The 27,145-nt window shown below is 40.5% G+C and overlaps 1 long non-coding RNA gene across 1 annotated transcript in view; it reads left to right on the top strand.

Annotated features, from left to right (window-relative positions):
• LOC311525851 overlaps positions 1 to 26,408 on the top strand; it is a 62,339-nt gene extending 35,931 nt beyond the window's left edge. Inside the window, exons 2-3 of the long non-coding RNA XR_014712876.1 lie at positions 25,278 to 25,310; positions 26,271 to 26,408. This is a non-coding gene — a long non-coding RNA (uncharacterized lncRNA). The remainder of the gene's footprint in view (positions 1 to 25,277; positions 25,311 to 26,270) is intronic.
• The last annotated feature ends 737 nt before the right edge of the window (positions 26,409 to 27,145 follow it).

The following is a 27,145-nucleotide window of genomic DNA, read 5'->3' as shown; positions in this document are numbered from 1 at the left end:
GGAGGGAGAGGAAGCAACCCGGGCTTCTCGCCTACCCGTTCCCCACTGGGAGCGGGGTCCAGCCTCCCAACTCTCCAAGGGAGTAGGGGGCAGCTGGACTCTAGCTGCTTGGCTTTCTTGTCAAATTCACAGCTCCTCTGACAGGCCTACCGCAGCATTCTCTCGATCACATTGACATTCTTGTGGTACATGAGTAATGTTTCTGCTTGTTGTCTTTGCATTTGCCAGTCTATATTCTTCATCAAGCAGAACACTTGAATTCACATTTGATACTCAGAGATTTTTAATGGAAATGATTCTCTAGCTCTTCAAAGAAGGACTATTACACCCATACAATTCTCCTGTAAAGCATTACAATATTCCTTCCTGAAACTGTTTGGCTGAGAAATGGTTTGATGTCTATTTCCTTTCTTTGGACTCTGTGTCTTGCAGTATAGGGGTTTGGATTTGATAATCTAGTCAGTCTTTTCCATTTTGAACTACTTCGATCCCCAAATGAACATGTAAGGGATTGATTCTTGCTACAATGCAAAATATTCCTCTACTATCCACAATGCCAAGCTCATCCCTGCTTTGTGGATTTCCCATTGGATCTGAGATGAGTACAGAAGATGGTCTCCATCGTTTGGAGAGAAGAATTTGCCCTGAGCGGTGTGTGTGTGTTTTGTTTTTTGCTTGGTTGGTTTAGGGTTTTTTATTTTGCAGAGAGTAACACAGGGAACATGATGGAAATATTTGACCTTGGTCATATGGTAAGTCAGTGCTGGCGTAGCACATGGGTCTCTGTAGTCACTGATCATAGGCTCTGTTCCAAATGGATGTGCTTCAAAAAGGTGACCCTGTTTTTGCTCACATCTCAGATGCCCTCAGAAAACTCTTTGCAGTAGCTATCTCAGCATCTGTTTTTGTTTTTGTTTTAAACACCATTGCAACCTTTACAAAAGATTATTTTGGAGGAGGAAATGACATGATTGAAGGACTGGATGGCCTGCTAAGAAAGGTTGGTTGGTGGTAGGAAAAGATCAGGGAGTGGTGGACCTGGAGGGACCAAACCTCTCTATTATTATGACATCATCTCATGCCCCTAGCACTGGCCCTGAGTAGAAATGGCAGAGTACCTAAGTACATTATACTGTATACTGATCAAAGTTCTTTAAAACTCAAGTGAGACTAAAGGACTCAAATTTATTTATGGTGTTTTTCTATTGTCTTCAGGGATTAATTTGGATGACAAGGATGTATTTGGCCCAACAAGTAGAATTTCAAAAGAGCAAATTTGGCAAAAGATTTGAGAAGTAACAGGTGAAGGTAAATAAAGTTGAGCTCTGGAGGGAAAGGATGAAGAAGAAAAATGGAAAGTGTGCAAAGACAAATATATGGCCAAAGACTGGGGCCAGAGTCATGTACAAATACACTTGGGGGCCACTCCCTGCTGACACGTACTTGTAACTTTCTCTGATGTTCTTGTGAAAACTATTTCAGCCATGGAATTAAAAAAAATAAATAAGAAGAGGCAGGTGTGTCTGTATGAACAATTGCCGTAACGCTGATGAGAACTGTTATCTTATGTATCATTACGTAGTCGGAGGGTGGGGGATTTATTCTTTCAGCATTCCAAAGCTTGATTATTATTCCTACAGGATTTACGTTCAATAGATTTCCTGCCTGTAGCCTTTGTCTTAGAGAGATTTCTGACAAAATTATTTATTTTATGGGATAATATACACTCTTACCAGTGCTGATGACAAAAGTTTGTGCTGAAGGATACATTTGCAAATACTGAAAATTCCCTTCAGATTGTATTTAGAGGTCACACATGACTCCTTATCAAGATCAGCTAACACAATAGGGCTCAGTAAACCCAAAAGACAGTGTTACTATTGTATGTAAAGACACTCAAATCAGGGCCCCTGAGCAAACTGCTTAAGCATGCACTTTAAGCATGTAAGTCATCCCACTGAAATTAATGGTATAACTCAAATGCTTTGAGTTAAAAGCTTGCTTAAAGTCTTTGGTGGGCCCCAATCCAAACTGGCTTTCAGTATGTTATAGGCTAACTTCCGGGGAATGGCACTGAATTAGAGGTGTGCTAAAGTATTTGTAACAAGATGAAAAATTACTTACAATCCAAGGTTTTTATTACGTTTTCAGTTTTATATGAACACAAAAATGAAACCATTTCTGTGTCATCTGAGTATATGACGTTTCAAAAAGAAATGGGCTAATTTTCTAAGTGAAAGCGACTGCATTGTGAATATGTAAATAGTCACATTTTTACATGTTTACGATGCTGAAGTGGTTTTATCTCCAAAAATTAGGTATGAAGTGAAATAAAATAAAAATTGTGAACAAACATAATTCTGTGCTGAATATTTCTCATGGTCTGCAGAGAGGCAAGTTAATAGCGCTCTGCATGGGCACATGGGTCCACCCATGCAGATATGATTGCAGACTAGGGTATCTGTGTGTAATGTAGAAGGATGTGCATGTTGCTTTCAATGCTTCCTAGTGGTGGTCCTATTTATACCTATTTATAATTAGTAAAGAAATGTCTGTTGAGGAAAATGGGAGCATAAACTCTGGCAAATGAAGTGTAAAATTACAATTAGGAAGGCCAAAAAAGAATTTGAAGAACAGCTAGCCAAAGACTCAAAAAGTAATAGCAAAAATGTTTTTCAGTACATCAGAAGCAGGAAGCCTGCTTAGCAACCAGTGGGACCAATCAACGATCGAGATGCTAAAGGAGCACTCAAAGACGATAAGGCCATTGTGGAGAAACTAAATGAATTCTTTGTATCGGTCTTCACGGTTGAGGATGTGAGGGAGATTCCCAAACCTGAGCCATTCTTTTTAGGTGACAGATCTGAGGAATTGTCCCAGATTGAGGTGTCATTAGAGGAGGTTTTGGAACAAATTGATAAACTAAACAGTAATAAGTGACCAGGACCACATGGTGTTCACCCAAGAGTTCTGAAGGAACTCAAATGTGAAATTGCAGAACTACTAACTGTAGTCTGTAACCTATCATTTAAATCAGCTTCTGTACCAAATGACTGGAGGATAGCTTATGTGACACCAATTTTTAAAAAGGGGTCCAGAGGTGATCCTAGCAATTACAGGCCAGTAAGCCTGACTTCAGTACCGGGCAAACTGGTTGAAACTACAGTAAAGAACAAAATTGTCAGACACATAGATTAACATAACTTGTTGAGGAAGAGTCAACATGGTTTTTGTAAAGGGAAAACATGCCTCACCAATGTAGTAGAATTCTTTGATGGGGTTAACAAGCATGTGGACAAGGGGGATCCAGTGCATATAGTGTACCTAGATTTTCAGAAAGCCTTTGACAAGTTCCCTCACCAAACACTCTTAAGCAAAGAAGGCAGTCATGGGATAAGAGGGAACGTCCTCTCATGGATTGGTAACTGGTTAAAAGATAGGAAACAAAGGGTAGGAATAAATGGCCAGTTTTCAGAATGGAGAGAGGTAAATAGTGGTGACCCCCAGGGGTCTGTACTGGGACCCCTGTACTGGGACCAGTCCTATTTAACATATTCATAAATGATCTGGAAAAAGGGGTAAACAGTGAGGTGGCAAAATTTGCAGATGATACAAAACTACTCAAGATACTTAAATCCCAGGCAGACTGCAAAGAGCTACAAAGGGATCTCTCAAAACTGGATGTCTGGGCAACAAAATGGCAGATGAAATTCAATGTTGATAAATGCAAAGTAATGTACATTGGAAAACTTAATCCCAACTATACATATAAAATGATGGGGTCTAAATTAGCTGTTACCACTCAAGAAAGAGACCTTGGAGCGAACAGAATGTTGGGAATCATTAAGAAAGGGATAGCTAATAAGACAGAAAATATCATATTGCTTCTATGTAAATCAATGGTACACCCATATCTTGAATACTATGTGCAGATGTGGTCGTTGTGCAGATGGTTACCATCTCAACAAAGGTATATTGGAATTGAAAAAAGTTTGGAAAAGGGCAACAAAAATGATTAGGGGTATGGAACGGTTTGTGTATGAGGAGAGATTAATAAGACTGGGACTTGTCATCTCTTGTCCAAGATGAATAAGGGGGTATATGATAGAGGTCTATAAAATCATGACTGGTGTGGAGAAAGTAAATAAGGAAGTGTTATTTACTCCTCATAACATAAGAATTCGGGGGCACCAAATGAAATTAATAGGCAGCAGGTTTAAAACAAACAAAAGGAAGTATTTCTTCACACAATGCACAGTCAACCTGTGGAACTCCTTGCCAGAGGATGTTGTGAAGGTCAAGACCATAACAGGGTTCAAGAAAGAACTAGAAAAATTCATGGAGGATAGGTCCATCAATGGCTATTAGCCAGGATGGGCAGGGATGGTGTCCCTAGCCTCTGTTTGTCAGAAGCTGGGAATGGGTGACAGGGGATGGATCACTTGATGATTACCTGTTCTGTTCATTCTCTCTGGGGTACCCGGCATTGGCCACTGTTGGAAGACAGGATATTGGCTTGATCGACCTTTGGTCTGACCCAGTATGGCTATTCTTATGGATGACACATTGACCCTACTCAAAATCCTTGTCATAAAGTTGGGAGTTTACAAATTATGGTGGACTGTTATCAGTAAACCTCAAGTACTGTCTGTCTGTCTTTTTATTTATTTCTGAAGGTTTTGTTTTGATGTGTGCATGAGCTGCAATATTCTTCCTTAATTAGAGTTGAGAGAATAATTTGAAACAAATTAATTTTGTTTAATTAAATTTGGCCTGTTTCTTTGCTTGTAGATGAGTAAATCTCAATTTCCTTGAACATATTTGTTCAGATTTATTCTACAAATATCTTTTCACATTTTTTCCTCTAATGGTTTGGTCTTGGATGTGTAACATTTGAGCTGTGTTGCAGATAGTTTTGATTACTAGAGCACTGTGTAGCTTGAAAGCTTCTCTCTCTCTCTCTCTCTCCAACAGAAGTTGGTCCAATAAAAGATATAGCCTCACCCACCTTGTCTCTGAAAGGACATAGCATATTAGTTACATTTCTAAAAGTCTCTCTCTTCTCTCTTTTAAAAAAGAAAAAAAAATCAAACAACTTGTTAAACATGTGTCTAGACTAGAAATTCTCCCCTGAGCTCCTGGTAACTACAGGTGCTCGTCTTGCTCAGGACACACCCTCTGTGTACATTCCTCACATTCCACAAGTGACTTTGCTTATATAACCTTAACTACACTACCTCCCTAATAGCTAAACTGCGGGTTTCTTTCACTTACCCCACATGACTATCTTTATCACTCCAGCAGGGCTTACTCTGCACAAATCCCTTCTCCATTTCTTGTTCCATAACTCTTATTACAACAGCTAAACATTAAGGCCTCAGTTCAGGAAAATATGCTTATTCAGAAGAGCACTTAAACACTTGCTTATGTCCTACTGAAGTCAGTGTGATTATTCATATTAATCATTCTTTCCAATGCAGTTTACTTTTAAAAGCTATGAGGCCATGTTTACACTATAGTACCAACTTTGGATGCATGTTATACATATACCAAAGTTGGTAGATCACTTGGGCACGTGAATTCTTGGGTACTTGCACATACAAACCAGGTATGCTTGTGTCGATGGAAAGAGTGGTGCACCATGGGCAGGTTTCAGAGTAACAGCCGTGTTAGTCTGTATTCGCAAAAAGAAAAGGAGTACTTGTGGCACCTTAGAGACTAACCAATTTATTAGAGCATAAGCTTTCGTGAGCTACAGCTCACTTCATCAGATGCATATCGTGGAAACTGCAGCAGACTTTATATATACACAGAGAATATGAACCAATACCTCCTCCCACCCCACTGTCCTGCTGGTAATAGCTTATCTAAAGTGATCATCAGGTGGGCCATTTCCAGCACAAATCCAGGTTTTCTCACCCTCCCCCCCCCCCACACAAATTCACTCTCCTGCTGGTGATAGCCCATCCAAAGTGACAACTCTTTACACAATGTGCATGACAATCAAGTTGGGCTATTTCCTGCACAAATCCAGGTTTTCTCACATCCCCCCCCCACCCCCATACACACACAAACTCACTCTCCTGCTGGTAATAGCTCATCCAAACTGACCACTCTTCAAGTTTAAATCCAAGTTAAACCAGAACATCTGGGGGGGGGGGGTAGGAAAAAACAAGAGGAAACAGGCTACCTTGCATAATGACTTAGCTACTCCAAGTCTCTATTTAAGCCTAAATTAATAGTATCCAATTTGCAAATTAATTCCAATTCAGCAGTTTCTCGCTGGAGTCTGGATTTGAAGTTTTTTTGTTTTAAGATAGCGACCTTCATATCTGTGATTGCGTGACCAGAGAGATTGAAGTGTTCTCTGACTGGTTTATGAATGTTATAATTCTTGACATCTGATTTGTGTCCATTTATTCTTTTACGTAGAGACTGTCCAGTTTGACCAATGTACATGGCAGAGGGGCATTGCTGGCACATGCTGGCATATATCACATTGGTGGATGTGCAGGTGAACGAGCCTCTGATAGTGTGGCTGATGTTATTAGGCCCTGTGATGGTGTCCCCTGAATAGATATGTGGGCACAATTGGCAACGGGCTTTGTTGCAAGGATAAGTTCCTGGGTTAGTGGTTCTGTTGTGTGGTATGTGGTTGTTGGTGAGTATTTGCTTCAGGTTGCGGGGCTGTCTGTAGGCAAGGACTGGCCTGTCTCCCAAGATTTGTGAGAGTGTTGGGTCATCCTTTAGGATAGGTTGTAGATCCTTAATAATGCGTTGGAGGGGTTTTAGTTGGGGGCTGAAGGTGACGGCTAGTGGCGTTCTGTTATTTTCTTTGTTAGGCCTGTCCTGTAGTAGGTAACTTCTGGGAACTCTTCTGGCTCTATCAATCTGTTTCTTTACTTCTGCAGGTGGGTATTGTAGTTGTAAGAAAGCTTGACAGAGATCTTGTAGGTGTTTGTCTCTGTCTGAGGGGTTGGAGCAAATGCGGTTGTATCGCAGAGCTTGGCTGTAAACGATGGATCGTGTGGTGTGGTCAGGGTGAAAGCTGGAGGCATGCAGGTAGGAATAGCGGTCAGTAGGTTTCCGGTCTAGGGTGGTGTTTATGTGACCATTGTTTATTAGCACTGTAGTGTCCAGGTCACATAAACACCACCCTATACCGGAAACCTACTGACCGCTATTCCTACCTGCATGCCTCCAGCTTTCACCCTGACCACACCACACGATCCATCGTCTACAGCCAAGCTCCAGGTCGGTGATGCTGGCCAGAGTGACCCAGTGCCTTACATGCCGCAACCCGGTACTGGGTCGCAACCCAAACTTTGAAAAATGCTGGGTTAGGGCACTGGACTCAAAGGTGCTGTTGCTGACTCTGCGATTGAATCATAATGTGACTTTGGGCAAGTCAGTGCAACAGTGTGTCCCTCTGTATTGCCATCTGTAAAATGGTAATGATAATATTTACCCATCTTTTGTAAAGTACTTTGAGATCCTTCGATGAAAGATACGATTTAAGTGCCAAGTATTCTTACAGTCACTTAAAATAGTGCACTTGAAATCGATTCCACCTTCACTTAACTGCAAAGACCTGAGTTCAGGCTTACATTTTTCTCAAAATTTGCTGAGCTTTTTGGTGTCATTAACCATTGCAAGGGGAAACATAGAAACCAAGAATTGCTAGGTAGATAAAAGGGAAAATGATTTTAAAAATGTTTTGTCTGAAAATAATTTTGTATTTCACTGATTTATCTTCAGTAGTTTTCAGAAATGATTCTCAGAAGCTGCTGAGTTTCATCTTTAACCATCACTAATATTCATCTCAGAAATCTTTGAGAGAGGGCAGCCCTTTAATATATTATAAGTATGACTTCTCATATTGGGAGGTACTGCCGTGTCTTTCTTTAACTGTAAGCTTACCCCTGGAAGACATTGCTTTCCAATACTACCTTTAACTAGAATTTAGCAATAAAAATATTAATTGGGGCACACAGCTCATAAATTTGCATAACCCTTGGAATGTTAATAATGTCACAATAAAATATAGCTCACAACATGAGTTCAAAAAATGTCTACTGTATATCTTGAAAGTTTAGCTAAGCGTCCAGACTGTCATGCCAAGCCTTATACCCATCACAGATCAGGATGGATTGTCAAACTGATACCTTTATTCAGGATCAAGATTAGAGAGAAATGATATCCGCATAAAGCAAGCATCATCAGTTCAAATGAAGCTGTTCTTTCCTGATGCTTTTGCATCAGCCAGTTATCTGGGGTTTTAATTTAATAATATATTTGCTCTATATCTCTATTTATTTTATTTTTAAAAGGCTAATTTACCTTCCTTAGCTATTTTTATAACTTTCATTTTTCATTTCTCAGATGCCTTCATTTGTGTCAGCTAATTGCTTTCCATACTTCCCTTAACGAGGCTTATCTGTTGCCATCATATCAAATGTTCTCTGATTTTGCTGGTGCTGAAGAAATCTCACTGATGACCTCATGTTCCTGTGGCTTGGCTTTTTTGCTCTACTCTGATTTTTAAAGGTGACCTCCAAATGATTTTTTAAAAATTGGTCTTGTAGGGCTTAAGCTCTTTTTTGCTTTTCATGTTGTATATGAAGAAGGCTAGAAATTTTTTTCTTAGAAAAAAAATTAAAAGTTGTTTTCCTGTCTGTCTGTTTTTCCAGTGAAATATCAGGAATGCAAAGCTGGTCTTTCCTGGTTTTCCTGGAAGAACTTTTGGTGGTCTTAAAGCATGTGTATTTGTATGTTTCTTACACCTTAATTAAAGGAGTGGTGTGTGTTTTTGGAGCTGGATTTTTAACAAAGATATGTTTCCTCCAAGTTGTGCGTTAGTCATTGAAGCTAAATAACTGTTTATTTTTTGTTAACAAATAAAAAGTTTAAAATAGACTGGTTACAAATTCCTCTCACTCCCAATTGCTCAACCTTCACTCTTTTGACTCTTGTGTAGTCATCATTTCACTAATTCTCTAGTCATCACAGGGTCTTCTTGAGTAAACAATACCTGAACATTTAATGTTGAAAAACAAGCAAAGAAAACGTCTCTCCTTTCAGGTCATCTTTATACATTAGAATAGGGGTGGGCAAACTTTTTGGCCCGAGGGCCACATCTGGGTGGGGAAATTGCATGGAGGGCCATGAATGTAGGGCTGGGGAAGGGGGTTGGGGTGTGGAGAGGGTGCAGGAAGGGGCTCAGGGCAAGGGGTCGGGGCAGAGGAGGGGTGCTGGGTATACGAGGGGGCTCAGGGAAGGGGGTTGTGGTTAGGTTGACCAGATAGCTAGTGTGAAAAATCAGGATGGGGGTGGGGGATAATTGGAGCCTATATAAGAAAAAGCCCCAAATATTGGGACTGTGTCTATAAAATCGGGACATCTGGTCACCCTACTTGGGGTACAGGAGGGGGTGCACAGTGCAGGAGGGGGCTAAGGGTAGTGGTGCAGGGAAGGGTGCGGAGTGCAGGAGGGGGCTTGGGGCAGGGGCTTGGGGTGCGTGCAGGGTGCAGGAGGGGGCTCAGGGCAGGGGGTTGGGGGGACGTGGTGCCGGCTGCTTCTGGGAGCGGTGTGGGGCCCATGGCTCCACAGGGGTAGCAATCCCGCAGGCCGGATCCAAAGCCCTGAGGGGCTGGATCCGGCCCATGGGCTGTAGTTTGCCCACCCCTGCATTAGAAAGTAGCAAAAAGGCAAAGAGCAAGCTAGTTTTCCATTTTGTAGGTCGCTTCTTAAAGATGTTACAGACTGAGCAAGATGGAGCCTGGTGGGGCTCAGATGGGAGGCCTTCAGGAATAAACCAATTTCAGCCCAACCTGTCTCTTTTTTCAGAGGTGCTAAGTACTTGTAACTCCGATTGAAGTTAGCTGGAATGATGGGTGCTCAGCACCTTTAAGAACAAAGTGATTATTTATTATTATTAATTTTATAAACTGCAAACATAAAGTGTGTCAAGCTGGAAACCCAAAACTTGACGTACCTTTTGAAAATTTAGGCCATATTGAATATGGACATAACAATTTTCTTACAGCAGTGGCTCTCAATCTTTCCAGGGTACTGTACCCCTTTCAGGAATCTGATTTGTCTTGCATACCCCCAAGTTTCATCCTCCTGCTTAAAAACTACTTGTTTACAAAATCAGACATAAAAATACATCACTAGGAATATAAATATTGTACTTACATTTCAGTGTATAATAGTATATAGTGCAGTATAAAGAAGTCATTGTATGATATTTTAGTTTGTACTGACTTCATTAGTGCTTTTTCTGTAGCCTGTTGTAAAACTAAGCAAATATCTAGATGAGTTGATGTATCCCCTGGAAGACCACTGCGTACCCCCGGGGGTACATGTACCCCTGGTTGAGAACCACTGTCTTAGAGGCCCTTCTGAATATTGGCCTAGCTCTCTAAAGTGCTTTTCATTCCCACTGACTCCCAGGTCCTTCTCTCTGGGCATCTTTGGAACTCATATCCACATGGGCCCCAGCCACCCTAGCGTCAGCATGCTGCTTCCCTGAATAGGAGCAGCCTACCTGGGCTGGGACCAAAGGGGAAGAGGAAGCAGGGCTTCAGGGAGAAGCGTGGGTGGGGCCACGCTGGGCTGTTTGGGGAGGCAAAGCCTCCCCCAGCCTATGCATTGCAGCGCCCATGCATATCCACACTAAATCATTTTGTAATCCTCTCTAGGCAGGCCCTGTACTAGAATTGCAAAGGTGTCAGGTGCAATGCTAGAGAGCTTATTCATGGCTTCTCTTTGCTGGGCTTTGTTATTTTGGAGGGCTGTATTGTGACAGGTGATATGCCTCTTTAACTCTCAATGTCTTCACTCCAGTGTGCTCAACCCTTATCAGGACTGAGGGCAATGATCACCAAATTTCTCATCCATCTTAGAGGAAAAGTAAAATTAAAAAAAAAAACAAACAGTTGTGCGAATGTGTTTTTTAAGCAAGCTGAAGGAATCTGCTACTGACATGTAACTCCTCTGTCTTGGTGTTCACATTGATGCATTCTGTTTGCTTGTTATAAATCTAAATTGCCATGTATAAAGATATTTATAGCTAGATTATCTAGTATAAAGTTATTTAGAGAGAGATCATCTAGCACAGGAAATATTTTGTTGGGTGAGAGAACTGGAGAAATGAACTGAAAAGGCATCAAGTTTTGCACTGTTAAACATTCTAAAAATAAACTGGAAACATTAAAGTATCTGATTTTTTTCCCTCTTCCCTCTTCTTCTCCTCCCTCTCAGGCATGTGTACTCATAAAATTTAATGGAGTGAAATTGCTTGAAAGAACTGGGCCATTTTTTACTCCTTGATACATATGTGAACAATTTTAATAAAAAAAAAGGTTGATTCTTAAACAGCTTGTGGTCGATAATTTGTACTGGACGGATGGATTTGGTCACTGTAAGCCAAATAAATAAATTAGTGCTATCTTTGAAATGTATAGCCAAGCTTGGCGTCTGCGGTTACCATACTCTCTCTTCAGTTCAGATACTTTCACCTGTGCTGCTGAACCAGCCTAACTTTGTTCTGTTTGGCCTTGAGTTAGAACAGAGGACCACCTGCCTGGAAGAGATGTGAAATGTTACGCGTGCCTTTGTAATGGGATAGAGTACCAGAGTACCAAGTCTGCAAATATTTTACTGAGCAGGTCATGTATTAAGTAGAGGACTGAAAGGCAAAATGATAAATGATGAGGTCATCCCTTTAGAACTGGTGTCCAGGTGGTGAAAAGCCAGAGGTCCAAGGATAAAAAGTTAACTTCCTTTTAGGTTAGCCAGCTTAATGTCTTTGCCTTAATTTTCACTATATTTACCAGTTTGTCTCAAAGTTTTTTGGTTGTTTTGTATATAAATACAACGATCCCACTTTATAATTACAAAAGGAGGAGATGTTTAGCTGTTCTGATTAAAAAAGATGAATTCAGAAAAATTAAAGTGATGCTCTTGGGTAATTTAGGCCAAAAATGTACATTTTACGTAGGAGTACCATTTTACCAAGTCCAACGTCAATATTTTAATGAATTTTTCCAGAGAGATTTTTCTCTATGGGGAGAGTGATGAGGGTTGGATTTAAACATTCCACTCCAGTTTTTATACCCCATACATTGAGCATTGGCTAGTACATGAGAATCCAAAAGTGAAACTGAATAGAAATGAAAATAGAATTGACTATTCCAAGCTAAGTGAAATGTAACAGCATAATTGATGAAATGTAACTTCTGATTTACAGTATTAGTTTTATTATAAAATGTCAATAGGTGAACAGGGAAAGAAATTGTTTTATTTGAAATGATTTTTTTATCTGAGATTGTTCCTTTAATTAGATATACATATCAAGGTGGCCATGTGTGAACAAGTGTTAGATTTGGATGGGATTGAACAGTTAGACTAATATATTTGTGTGAGTGTATTGGTGCATGTTCATACGCAGGTTAGGTTTATTTACATTTTGTGCAAATTATACATGGCTTCCCATTTACTGGTAGTGGGGGAGGGCAGTGCAGTTGGAAAGGTTGGAAAAAATTCCAACTATCAATCTGTTGATACAACTGTCAATCACTGGGAATTCTGATGGAAATAAATTCTGATCTGAGTAACATAGTATTGCAAAGGCAATGGGGCCCACTGAATAGGGCACTGATGGGAACCAGGAGACCTCGGTTCTATTTCCAGCTTTTGTCATTTACTTGCTCTGGGCAAGTTATTACAATTTCTGTGATCATCCTTGTCACACCAGGTCTTTTCTAGTTTTGGGAGAGGAGGAGACGGTGGGAGAATAGATATTTTTGCCTAACTGCGAAGGGAATTATGCTTTGGGTGAGAAGGAAGACTTTAGGCTGCCAAAGCTGTAATTTTTTGTGGAATATCATTTGTGAAGCTCACAAGCACCAGTTTGTGTTCAGATGTGGGCTGAGCACTATAGTGGGAGCATTTAAAAATCATTAAAGTTTATCAACTTTCTGAAATTTACTGGGATACTCTTGATAGCGGCTCATTGCTTCTGTGTGGGCAGCTTACATTTTTGGTGCTTGCATGGTGGAAAGTTTTCTGATGCTTTCATTTTGCTGACAGTTGAGCAGTTAGTAGGTTTAACATTATGTTTACTTGCTGTATATTATTCAGCCACTAGATGTTTCTGAGTTCTAGACAGGGTGTGGTCTCTGGTAATCAACAGGGACAAACCTGAGACTCAAACTGTGTGGAAACCTGTTTGTATGTGTCTATAGCATGTAGTTAAAAAATGCCCCCTGTTTAAAGTAGACTGTGGTTCCTTATATCATGACAGCAGGAAAGCTTATTTCAGAGAGGCAAGTCACCTGTGTAGGTCAATGACAGTTTTGCCTGATTAAAGCTTGCAGGATGCAGACCCTATGTGGAAGTATTTTGTATGTACCAGATGTGCCTGTTAGTTAGGTGTGGGCAGCCCAGAGGCATATCATGTAGCTGAAAGATGTAGAGAAAGTTTTCTATATTAAAATAGGTCATGTTCATTAGACATTATAGGTAGAACTTTCAAAAGAGCCCAAGTGACATAGACACATAAGTCCTATTGAAAGCCACTGACTGTCAATGGGACTTGTGCTCTTAACTCACTTTGGTGCTCTGGAAATCCCCTTCTCCCCCATGGCTTTGGACTCATCAAGCAATGGAACCTCTCAGCAAAATGATTAAACCAGAAGACTACTCTAGCTTTCATATAGTAAGAGTCTAACCTGGTGAGATCATGGATACTGCCTGTGGGGTGCTGAGCACCCATCCTTGACTCCACTGATGTCAGCAGGACTTGTGGATACGCAGCACTTCACAGGATTTGGTCCTCTCAGGGCATTGTCCTGGAGGACTGCAAAGATCAGCATAAAACTAATCATACAAACATTATTATAAACATAGTCCCAGCTAAAAAAGAAAAGGGGTAATAAGAATGATTGGAATTCTTTACCCATCATTTGCTTTTATCACAATAAGATATCAAGCTCTGGGGTGGTCGGAATTCTTTTTCAAGGAACTCTTTTTTTTTTCCTTTTAATTAACTTGAGTGGCATCTAGCAAGAGTGAATAAACTAATGCTAACAATTTGAAACAACTTTTTAGTGAAAGGCAAAAAACCTTCCATGAAAAATGTGCAGTAATAGTTTTTTTTCTTTCTTTTTTTCCCAGTCTTTCCTTAGTAAATGCTAAGGAGTCCACCCTGAACCAGATGTTGGGAGTCTATAGTTTAGTGTTTCTGGATCGGTGCCCAAACTTTTACCTATCTTTTCAGCTATTTACATGGGTTTTATTTCTCCAGCTGTGCTTTCATTGATACTGTACAGTTGCAGACCTGCTAAATTAAGAGTCACTAGTGTAGGGTATTACAGTATTTTCAGTGAGACTAACAGTGATATTAAGCATCAAATGAAAATCATTTGGGCTTTGTTTCGTGAACAGGAGGATCAGACTTAATGAAGGATGTGAAGAAATTTGCCATGGACAATGATAACATAGAGGGAGGGAAGGGAGGCGTATAGGAGTATTTTTCCAAAACTACCACAGAGAGGGAACAGACAGTTGCTGCATATGTATGGAAAAGGTGCATGGGGATGTCTTTTGTTTAAAGCAGACTAAACTTTCACTCTGTTGTTTGACTTTAAAACTATTTTTAGTTTTAATGGTTTCTACTTTAGTTGCCTTTTCAGTTTCCATCCTTACCTTGTACATTTCTTTTTTTTTAAATTTGTCCTTGTGGATTAGAGTATCACAGGCTTATTCTCAAGAGCATCTTTGGCTTATTAATGCTTGAAATATTAGTTGAAGGCACACACTCTTCCAGCCAATATAGCATAGAACCCACATCTAGAGGGGCCTCCAGGGGTAAGCTGCATGGGATAGATGAGCTGGCCAGCTTTGTTTAGCGAGAGGTAACTAAAATACTGTACTTTGATAACTTTGTCTTTGTGGTACTGTGAAATAAGAACATAAGAATGGCCATACTGGGTCAGATCAATGGTCTATCTTGCCCAGTATCCTATCTTCCAACATTGGCTGGTGCCAGATGCTTCAGAAGGAATGGTCAGAACAGGTCAATTTGAGTGATCCATCCCATCCAGTCCCAGTTTCTTGAAGTCCAAGGTTCCTGAAGCATGGGGTTGTGTCCCTGACTTTCTTGGCTAATAGCCATTAATGGACCTTAACCTCCATGAATTTACTTAATTCTTTTTTTGAACCCAGTTGTTCTTTTGGCCTTCAAAACATCCCCTGGCAACAAATTCCATAGGTTGACTGTGCATTGTGTGAAGTAATTCCTTTTGTTTGTTTTAAATCTTCTGTCTATTCATTTCATTGGGTGGACACTGGTTCTTGTGTTATGTGAAGGAGTAAATAACACTTCCTTACTCGCTTTCTCCATACCATTCATGATTTAATAGACCTCCATCATATTCCCCCTTAGCTGTCTCTTTTCTAAACTGAACAATCCGAGTCTTTTTAATCTCTTCTCATATGGAAGCTGTTCTATACCCTTAATCATTTTTGTTGCCCTTCTCTGTACTTTTTCCAATTCAGTATATCTTTTTTGAGATGGGGTGACCAGAACTGCATGCAGTATTCAAGTTGTGGGCATACTATGGATTTATATAGTGGCATTATGATATTTTCTGTCTTATTATCTATCCCTTTCCTAATGGTTCCTTTTTGTTAGCTTTTTTGACTGCTGCTGCACACAGAGCAGATGTTTTCAGACAATTATCCACAATGACTCCAAGATCTCTTTCCTGAATAGCAACAGTGAATTTCAACCCCATTATTTTGTTTGTATAGTTGGGATTATGTTTTCCAACATGTATTATTTTGAATTTATCAACATTGAATTTCATCTGCCATTTTGTTCTTCAGTCTCCAAGTTTTGTGAGATTTCTTTGGAACTCTTCACAGTCAGCTTTGAATTTAACTATCTTGAGTAATTTTGTATCATCTGCAAACTTTGCCACCTCCTTGTTTATTCCTTTTTCCAGATCATTTATGAATGTATTGAAAGCCATGGTCCCACTATAGATCCTTGGGGGATACCACTATGTAATTCTTTCTCCACTGTGAAAACTGATTCCTACCCTTTGTTACCTATCTTTTAACCAGTTACTGATCCATGAGAGGACCTTCCCTTTTATCCCATGGCTGCCTTCTTTGCTTAAGTGCCTTCAGTCGGGGACCTTTACAAAGCCTTTCTGAAAGTCCAAGTATATTATATATACTGGATCACCCTTGTTCACATGTTTATTGGTACTCTCAAAGAATTCTAATAGATTGGCGAGGCATGATTTCCCTTTACAAAAGCCATGTTGACTCTTCCCCAACATATTGTGTTCATCTATGTGTCTGCTAATTCTGTTCTTTACTATAGTTTCAACCAATTTGTCTGGTACTGAAGTTAGCCTTATTAGTCTGTAATTGTCAGGATCACCTCTGGAGCCTTTAAAAAAAACAAAACAGCATCACATTAGTTATTTGCCAGTCATCTGGAATAGAGGCTGATTTGAGTGATAGGTAACATACCATAGTTAGTAATTTAATTTCATATTTGAGTTCCTTCAGAATTCTTGGGTGAATACCACCTGGTCCTGGCCAGTTATTGGTGCTTAATGTATCAATTTGTTCCAAAACCTCCTCTATTGACACCTCTGCCTGGTGCAGTTCCTCATAATTGTCACATAAAAAGAATGGCTCAGGTATAGAAATCTCCCTCACATCCTCTGCAGTGAAGACAGATGCAAAGAATTCATTTAGCTTCTCCACAATGGCCTTGTTGTCTTGAGTGCTCCTTGAGCACACTGATCATCTATTGGCTCCTACTGATTGATTGGCAGGCTTTCTGCTTCTCATATACTTAAAAATGTTGCTGTTAGGTTTTGTCTTTTGCTAGTTGTTCTTCAAATCCTTTTTTTCGGCCTGCCCAATTATACTTTTACACTTGACTTGCCAGAGTTTGTTTCTTTCTATTTTCACCAGTAGGATTTGACTTCCAATTTTTGAAACATGTCTTTTGTCTTCTACTCTGGTGTTTAGTTATGGTGGCCGGGTTTTTTGGTCCTCTTTAATGTTTTTTTTTTAATTTGGGGTGTGTATATGTAATATATATATAGTTTGAGCCTCTGTCGTGGTGTTCTAAAAAACTTTCTAGGCAGCTTGTAGGCATTTCACTGTTGTGATTGATCCTTGTAATTTCAATTTAACTAGTATCCTCATTTTTGTGTAGTTCCCCTTTTTGAAATTAAATGCTGTTATGGTGGGTTTCTTTGGTATTTTCTGGCCTACAAGGATGTTAAATTTATTTACGTTGTGCTCACTATTACCAAGCGATTCAGCTGTGTTCACCTCTTGGACCACATCCAGTGTGCCACTTATGACTAAATCAAGAATTGCCTTTCCCGTCGTGGGTTCTAGGACTAGCTGCTCCAAGAAACAGTCATTAATGGTGTCTAGAAATTTTATCTCTGCATACCAACCTGAGGGGGCATGTTCCCGGTCAATATGGGAATAGCTGAAATCATAGAATCATAGAATATCAGGGTTGGAAGGGACCTCAGGAGGTCATCTAGTCCAACCCCCTGCTCAAAGCAGGACCAATCCCCAGTTTTTGCCCCAGATCCCTAAATGGCCCCCTCAAGGATTGAACTCACAACCCTGGGTTTAGGAGGCCAATGCTCAAACCACTGAGCTATCCCTCCCCACTTATTATTGGGTTTTCTGGTTTGTTTCTCTAATCTCGCTGAGCATTTAACAGTCACTGTCACCATTCTGGTTACCATCACAGTCACTGTCGCCATCCTAGCATATTCCCACAGCTACACTCTTACTATTCAAGCATGGAATTTATATCCATAGAGATTCTGTGGTACTGTTTTAAAAGATTTTTACTATGTTTGACTCTACTCTCTATTTCATATACAGTGCCACTCCCTCTCCAGTGAGACTTACTCTGTCATTCCTATATATATTGTACCCTGGTATTACCATGTCCCATTGAATATCATTGTTACACCGAGTTTCTGTGATGCCTATTATGTCAATATCATTTAATCCCAGGCACTGAAGTTCACCCATTTTAGTAGGTATTTAGATTTCTTGCATTTTGTATACAAGCACTTCTAAGAGTTGTCACTTTTTAGTTGTCTGCCTTCATATAAGTGAATGTGACTCTCTTGCATACGAATGTTTCTCTTCAGCTCATATCTATACTTTATAAACTTCTATCCTCTCCTCTTTACTAGGATATAGAGTATTCCTTTAATAAATCCTCCCATAAGGGATGTGTCTTCCCGAACCACATGCTCCTGCGCACCTGTCAGCTTTCCCCCAGCCCTTAGTTTAAAACCTCTTCTATGACCTTTTTAATATTACATGCCAGCAATCTGGTTTTGGTTTAGGTGGAGCCTGTCCTTCCTGTATAGGCTCCTTCTTTCCCCAAAAGGTTCCCCAGTTCCTAGTAAATCTAAATCCCTTCTCCAAACACCATTATCTCATTGACGCATTGACTGTCCAGTGGGCCCTGCGCATGGAACTGGAAGCATTTTAGAGACTGCTACTATGGAGATCCTGGGTTTTAATCTCTAACCTAGCAGCCTAAATTTGACCTCTAGGACCTCTCTGCTACTTTTCCCTATGTCACTGGTATCTACATGTACCACGACTACTGGCTCCTCCCCAGCACTGTACATAAGTTTGTCTAGATGTCCTGAGAGGTCTGCAACCTTTGCACATGGCAGGCAATGCAGCATGCAGTTCTCCTGGTCATCACAAACCCAGGTATCTATATTTCTAATACCGAAATCCCTTGTTACTATTACCCATCTTGTCCTAATAACAGGAGTCCTCGTCCCTTGAGTGGTATCCTCAGTGCAGAGAACATCATCTGGAAGGAGGGTCCCAACTGTGGGATTTAAGTTTATAGTGTGGCCTGCTGTGATGGGGGTTGGGACTGTGTGCTGAGCCTAGCAGTTTGTTTTCCCTCTGCTCCAGCTTGATGTTCTCCTTCCCCAAGACTTTCATCCACCCCAAGAGCACAAAGGCTGTCAGAGTGGGGATGGGACTGCTCTGCTGTGTCCCAGAAAGTCTCACCTGTGTAGCTCTGTGTCTCCCTTAGGTCCTCCAGTTCAGTAACTCTGGTCCCAGTAAAAACAACGAGGAGTCTGGTGGCACCTTAAAGACTAACCGATTTATTTGGGCATAAGCTTTCGTGGGTAAAAACCCCCACTTCTTCAGGTGCATGGAGTGAAAATTTTCATGCATCTGAAGAAGTGGAGTTCTTTACCCACGAAAGGTTATGCCCAAATAAACCTGTTAGTCTTTAAGGTGCCATTGGACTCCTCGTTGTTTTTGTGGCTACAGACTAACATGGCTATCCCTCTGATATCTGGTCTCGGTGTTATTCTGAGGGCCATGAGCTGCTTGCACCCAGTGCGCACACATGCCATACACCCACAAGGCAGGTAACACATGCTGCATTCAATTTAATAAACTGGATAGTCCCCACTCTGCTGCTGGACTTCTACCTGCATTATTTTTATTCTTGCTGGGGATTAGTTTGTTTGTTTTTGGTGTGTCTGTGTTTTTGGGTGGGTGGGTGTGGGGGAGAGTTATTGGCCGAAGTTTAGAGACTATTGATTAGGTGTTTCTTGCTCTCACACTCCTTCTCTAAACTCCCCCACAAAAATCCCCATTTGCTGCTCCTGTTTGCTAGCTCCTCTGGTCGCTTCCAGGCTGACTTTTTTAAACCCATGTTCTTCCTAAGTTACCCAGTCCCCTTGTTAGGGATTCTAAAGTGAATAGGGATCGAAGGATGTCAGACTAGCGTTTCATTAGGAAGCTCTCAGCCGTGCCTAGCAAACTGCAAGGCTCAGCACACAGTCCCCCAACCCCCATCACAGCAGGCCACACTATAAACTTAAATCAAGCAGGCACAAGGCAAGCACACAACAAACAAACTGGCAGGTGGCAAACTGGCCCCGAGGGTCATGTAGTTGCTCCTTCTACACCTGGAGAACTCCCTTGCAAAAATCCCATTTGCTGCTCCTGTTTAATAGCTGTTGCCAGCGATGCCAGCAACAATAAAATACCTGTGTGCTTATGCATTGAGAATGGAGCATCTGCTCCAGCGATATTCGTAGGGTGAGCAAACACTTCCTTAGCTTTTGCATTTCAGATGCACATTTGTAGATTAATTTCACTTTTAATTTCTTGTTTTATTATGTCAGTAAACCCTTATTGTGTGAAGTTATTTGTTTACATTATGTAGCGTGGAACAATGGGCAGTTAAAGATCTTAGCAGTTGTCCTTGATATGACATGCCAAATCTACCTCCATCCCACACAGACCCACCATCACCTCACTTTTATTGAGGTGAATTATGTACATCAGAATGAGTTAATTGAACAGACACTTGTTTACATTAGAGAAATCTGTTATGCTTTCATACTTTCTGCATTATTTTATCCTTCTGTTTCCATATGAACAGAGTAATGATATACTTTTGGTATGAATTATTTTTAGTTAAGTGAAATAGCAAAGAAGAAAGAACAAAAGTAAAGCCTCCATGAGAGGCAACAGTGTATGCATCTCTTATGCGACAGTCTGCACTGAACTGAACGCAAAATAGCTGCTTGTCTCTGTAGAAACTTGAGACTTTAGGCATTTAAAGATGCAGTACACAGAAAACAAAAGGTTGCTTACCTAAATGCAACTCCTTCATTTTGCCTCCTGTGTCCCATATTCTAGGCTTTAGGAGATTGAGAAGTGTGGCTAGTTGTCTTTTGTGTTGCAATGGGTAGCACCATACATTTTCCTATATCCACATTCTAATCCCTTGCATGATGCCTAAACCAGTTCATAGAATTGTTGAAATACCTACATTAAAAACCCTCTTTTGTGCCAGCATAACTCTTTTCTACATCAAATTTAATTAATGTCCTTAAAATTTGCAGTTGGCCCAGTTGTGAAGTTCAGATCAGGACCTGAATTTCCCTAACAAGGTTTTTGGATCTGGATTTGGGCCTATTTTACTTTGTGTAACTTGCCACTCTTTAAAAAATCTGCTCCTGCCTCCCCTGGCAAAATGGCAACACTTTTAAAAGATAAAGTTTCCCAATAAAAATCTGTTTATAGATTTTCTTCAATAAAAACACTTAATTTTTAGTGATTGTCAAAGGGGCCACACTGACAACTGGCCCTGGAGACTGAAGACCTTAGGCTACGGACACAGGTTAAATTAGGGCAGTGACAAGGTAGGTTTCCCCCACAGTGTGTCTAAACCTTATTTTACAGAGCGGAGTTCAGTTTTCATACCTATTGTCTGATCGAAAACCATTGAATTCATTAGAAGGACTCCCATTGACTTCAGTGGGGCTTTGGATCCTATATCCTTGGTCTTTCTAACAAAATACCAACATGGAGGCCAGGCAGCAATGGTGGTTTTGAACAGATGTCTGGTGATAATCCACCAACTCTTATCAGAACAGGTTTCAGAGTAACAGCCGTGTCAGTCTGTATTCGCAAAAAGAAAAGGAGTACTTGTGGCACCTTAGAGACTAACCAATTTATTTGAGCGTAAGCTTTCGTGAGCTACAGCTCACTTCATCGGATGCAAAGCTCAAATAAATTGGTTAGTCTCTAAGCCACAAGTACTCTTATCAGAACAGTCACTTAAGAACCACCCTCTGATGAGCAAGTTTGGTCACTATTGATGTAGTCTGGATTTGAACCAGTGCCATTGAACCATTGGTTAGTTCTATACAACTGTATTGTTTTGTGGAGTTGTTATACCAATAAAATAAAAACCAGCAGGATTTTATTAAAGGGAAAAAGGCAAAATACCACATTTATTGTGAATACAGAAAGAATCATAGTAAGCAGTTAGTTATAGCTATAACATTCCATTCAATCTCATATTTATTCACACATTCATTCATACAAACACACACACACACACCCACACACACACAGGTTCTGCAAGGTTGTTATCATAGTTACCAGCCTTAGAGTTGCTCATGCCAAGCCACTGGCCAGGTGGCCTGGACATGAGGAGGGAGCAGGGCCTTGTCAGATGCTCATCTGATGCTCCTGGAAGTTGGTTTGCAGAATCAGACCCCAAAGTTCTCACTTTTTAGAGTCTATTTTTATAGGAATTTCTTCCCATGCTAGTCTATGCGAATTGCTTCATCATGCTGTTGCTGAATCAATCAGCAGATAGCACATTCCTGACGGCTCCCGTGCTCCTAGATGTTATCTTGTTCTTTGGTTCTCCCATTCTTGAGGCTGTTGGGTGGATTCCAGTCTGCCCTCTGGGGGTCCTCTGGTTATTTCCACTTGACGCCTTCTTCAGCCGATGGACACTGGATTCTTAGGCTGGCACCTCCCTGATCATTCAGTTATTATCCACACCAAGCATCCATCCACATACATCCTCTATCTCTATTTTAATCACAATTGTTAATACAACAAAAGGGTGGGGAGTCTCTGGGTGCTGTTTCTGTTGTTAGAGTATTGCTTTGAGTCTCTCTCTTGTGAATTGCTTTGAGAATAGACTCTGTCTTAGAATGTACTAAAACAATTAGCAGCTTGCAAGTTTCACACACAGAGGGAGAGAAACAGTACCAAAAACCAAGAGACCTCTTAATTAGTAATACCCTGGAATTTAACCTCTGGGGAATCAAACTCATTTGTGATTTTAATACAGAACTTCTTTAATATGATCCAACAGAGTTTTTCAAATAAACTACATGTGCAAGAGTAACCTCTAGAAGCATGACTCCCAGACCATGTAGACAGACTTGCTCTAGCTCTACTTGAATTAACATGCTAAAAAGAGCAGCATGGATGTTGTGGCATAAATGGCAGCTTGGGTTAGCCACCTGAGGTTGGACTGAAGGGGTCAGGTGGGCTTTGGACTTGGGTATTTAGTGTGCGCCGCAGTGTCCACACTGCTATTTTAGCACATTAGCTTAAGCAGAGCTAGCATGAGTCTCTACCCGGGCTGGGAGTCACGTTTGCTGTTGCAGTGTAGACATTCCCTCAATGCTTTAAAGAGAGTACAGCTGGAGAGCTAAAAGCAAGTAACAGAAGGAGAGAGAAATGATGAGCTACAGGCAAGGAAAGATGGGGAGATTGAGGAAGGGTGTTCTAGAATGCTGGGTCCATTGAGGCAAAGGCTGTCTGAGTGGCAATGATAAGTTTGCATAGCTGGGTTAGACTCAGAGGAACAGAAAAATTACAAATCAGTTTTTGTCATCAGACTTGCAGTGTAAATACTGTACTAGCATTTTCACAAATTATATTAGATGAGATTCAAATAATTATAAAACAGTCCAGGTGAGAGAGAGCTTGTCAGGATGGATGTAGAGGGCTCCAGAGCTACTGTAACTTGCCAAAACTGAAATGAGAGAGGCCTTACAGAATGGTTGTATTGTACAGGATCACCACGTATCCTTCCAAGTGAGCTAGTTGTGGGCAAGGAAACGTTCTGGACAAAATACATGGGATGCTCAAGATGTTATAGACAAGTGCCTTCAGCATCCTTTTTGGACGGCATTCTTACAAGCACCCTAATGAAGTCATAGATATGATGTGTATAAAGAAGGTGTGTCTGAGTCTGGGGGACTGGATTGGACTGTGGTTGGAATACAAGATTGGGGTCAGGCACCTATGTGTTCTAATCCAGACTTTAGTACTGACTTCAATCTGTGGAGCTAAATTAATACCATAAAGCTCTTGCTCCTACAGTTCCTGTGCTCCCACAGCATTATCTGCTAACGATGTTATAGTTCAGGCTAAGATTTTGTCATGGATATTTTAGTAAAAGTCACGGACAGGTCGCGGGCAATTAACAAAAATTCCTGGAAGTCTGTGACCTATCCCTGGCTTTTACTAAAAATAATTGTGACAAAATGGGGAGCAAGGAGGATCAAGCACCTACTACTGCTGGGCAGCTATGGGGTCCCCCCACCACTCGCAGTGGCTGGGCAGCTGCATGGTCTCCCCACGGCAGCTGGGCACCTCCAGCCCCGCCGCCCCAAGGCTGATGCGGAAAATGTCCTGGAGGTCTCTGGAAGTCACGGATTCTGTGATTTCCGTGACAAAATCTTAGCCTTAGTTATAGCATATACCTTTTTAGTAAGTAATTAGAGATTTTTACACCCACGATTTTTGGCATCTTTTATCATTTTTATCCTAACGATGTGTTTCGGTTGCCAAGCTGATTATGGTAGTTGAAAATAAATAAACTGCTTCCTCGCTTACATGTCTTTCCCCTTCCAAAGATTCTTGGAAATTTGGGCCTAAGTTTTTTTTTTTTTTTAAGATTTCTGAAAATTCACATAGAATATTTTCAAATGTACTCACTTGCATTTGTACACTCAAAATTGGTACGCACAAATCCTGCTTACTGTCAGATGGGTTTGTGCAGATGTAGATGGCTATTGCGCACACATAACAAACATCTGTTCAAAAGTTCCTGTTTTATGCACATAATTAATTGCACTTACAGATACTGTATGTGCATTTTTGGAGATTGTTTGTTTGAAAATTAGACCACCTAGCTTACAGCTCATGAAGCTGCTATGGGACCAAATCCTTGTCCTATTAAAGACAATGGGAAGTGATTGCCTCTGATTTATCTGGACTAGGTTTTAACCTTTATTTCTAAAACTTTCATAATTCACCTGTAGTCTTCTGATCATCTGTTTCCCTTCCCAGCAACCACCTGGAACTTTCACCTTCTTGTTCTAGGAACACAAATGCCCCTTGGCTGGACAGCTTTCTGTTCTTTAATTGAAGTAGCAGTTTACTACAGTCTGTACAATTCAGCTCTGTCTCTTCTGGAGTCTTTTGTACATAGTCATGGGTGAGGGAAATAACAAATGTCACTGGAAAAGCTGATTTTCAAGTGGAAAATTTGTGAAATGTAATAATTTGTTGACATTTATTTCTTCCCTTTATTGGACACACTGAAAGGATTTACAAGCAAATATTTGGGAACCCTTCTCTTTAGAGCTAGAAGATTCATAAAGTTCAAGAGGTATCCTTTATGCAAGCCTGTGGACCAGACAACTTCAAGGTTTCATGGCTTGGGTCTCAGCACAGCAAACTTATTTTCTGAGCGATAGGAGTTGGGATTGGCCATAGGTTCTCCCCTCATGACAGGAAAGTTTTATTCTGGTCAATTTTGGTTAAATTGAGAGAGGTTTGTTTGATAATTTCTCTCTCTCTCTCTCTGTCTCTCTTTCTTTCAGGAAAGCAAAACAAAAATGAAACACACCTCAAAGGTAACTTTTGCTCTGCATTATCTTTGTTTTTTTTATAATGGAAAGGGAACTGATCTAGTGTGTTCATCAGTCAAGAAGCAAACTATTTTCCCTTCTGTCCATAGTTTATAAGAAGTGTCCAAAGAATAGAATTTGCTTGTGCATTTTTTGATTATTTAAAAAACCATAATGGCTATTCTAGCAGTAAAAGTGTCATGAAATTACTGTAAGGTTGCATGAGTTTTGGCCATAAATCTTATTCGCCTCAGCTAGATCTCATACTTTAATTCACAGGGGTATAAAATACTATTTATACTACTTCTTAGTTCACTTAATCATAATTAAATGACTTCAGAGGGCAATAATTCCTTGAGACTCTTTCTTTGATGTGACACAAATAACAAACTCTTTGTAATGTGTAGGTGTTCTACTTCACTTTTACATTTTGCCACAGTCTTATACAACATATAATGTTCTCTTTAGCTACAGGCATATGGTCTAGTTACATGCAACATATGGGTCACAGATGGGCTGACATGGCCGCATGACATCTTTTTTAATTTCATTGCACTGTATTGAGGATATGCTTGGACCTTTTCATGATGGCTTGAAAGGGGTCTACTAAGGGTTTTCTTTTTCTCCACCTGTGCATTTGTATACCATTTTTTTGCCTTTAGATTGTGTCATATTAATAAACAACGTTATCAAAATCATACCATGATGACAAATTTATTGTTGCCTTAAACATGGCTTCATTGCAAAGTATTCACAGCTTCTTTTCTGATTTTTGGATATGCCTGTTATTCTTGGGCTTGCTTTTTCTCCACTGATCCCCAGTAAGAGGACATTCTTAGGAAGCAGAGAGGGGCCTGAGCCAAAACCCTGGCTCCAAATATCCTTGATTTTGGAGAGTTTTTGAAAACTAGATTTGAATTTTCAAAATGATCTAAACCAAAATAACAATATTTTGCCCTTCTGTAGGACCTTCTATCCAAGCATGTGAACCATGGCTGCTGATACCATGATTGTTAGCATGGACCAAACTCAAGACCTTCAGCAACAAAAGCACAGGTCTCCAGGCCAGAGCCTGAATGGAACCTTTGGGTTCTACCAAAATAGACATAATAAATGATTTTTAAAAATAGTAAATTGCAGAAGTTTGTGTGCTGTGCTTGAGGAACTGAGGTTATCAAGACGTAATCCTGGTTGGGAAGTGAATGGTTACTTTAATTTCAATATCAACACATCAGCGTTCTCAGAGCCTTTATCAAAGGTCTGATTCTTGTTGTCTATGGTTGAGGAGCTCTGACTTGACAGCACATTGGATTAGGGCCAAGAGGAAATATAAGTTTGCCGTATCAGAACAAACCACTGGGTCATTTATCCAGCCTTTGACAGTGGCCAAAAATACATTAAGAGGAAGATGAATGCCCCATTTCTACAAGGCTGTGTAAATGTGATGGAGATGGGAATTATTTGTTACGTTATGTCTGGTAGCCAGAATATAAAAGAGAATAACTACAGGATGGTGAGTTTGATTCCTTACAAGTATCGCTGGCAGTTGATCCATTACAATAGAAGCAATCCCTGTTCATTAAATAGTGAAACTAATACCTGGCAAGACTGACTGAGCACTCCAGCCTCTGACCTTTGTTTCCCACTATTAGTTGGGTGTTCTCCTCCTGGCCTAATGTTATGGTACGGAGATTGAACTAACACAAAAGCTCAGAAGAAGGAGGTGGGGTGAGGGATACTAGAGTACGCATCCAACTCATAAATTGTCTTTCCTGCCCTTTGAAGTTCTTTTGTACTGTCCATGAAAGCCCTGAAGCCTTGCAGGTTTGGACTTTCTGCAG

The sequence above is a fragment of the Lepidochelys olivacea genome (assembly GCF_965140295.1).
Source record: "Lepidochelys olivacea isolate rLepOli2 genome assembly, chromosome: 9".
NCBI lineage: Eukaryota > Metazoa > Chordata > Testudines > Cheloniidae > Lepidochelys > Lepidochelys olivacea.
Note: the sequence above shows the minus strand (reverse complement) of the source record. Positions and strands in the feature narration are given on the sequence as shown.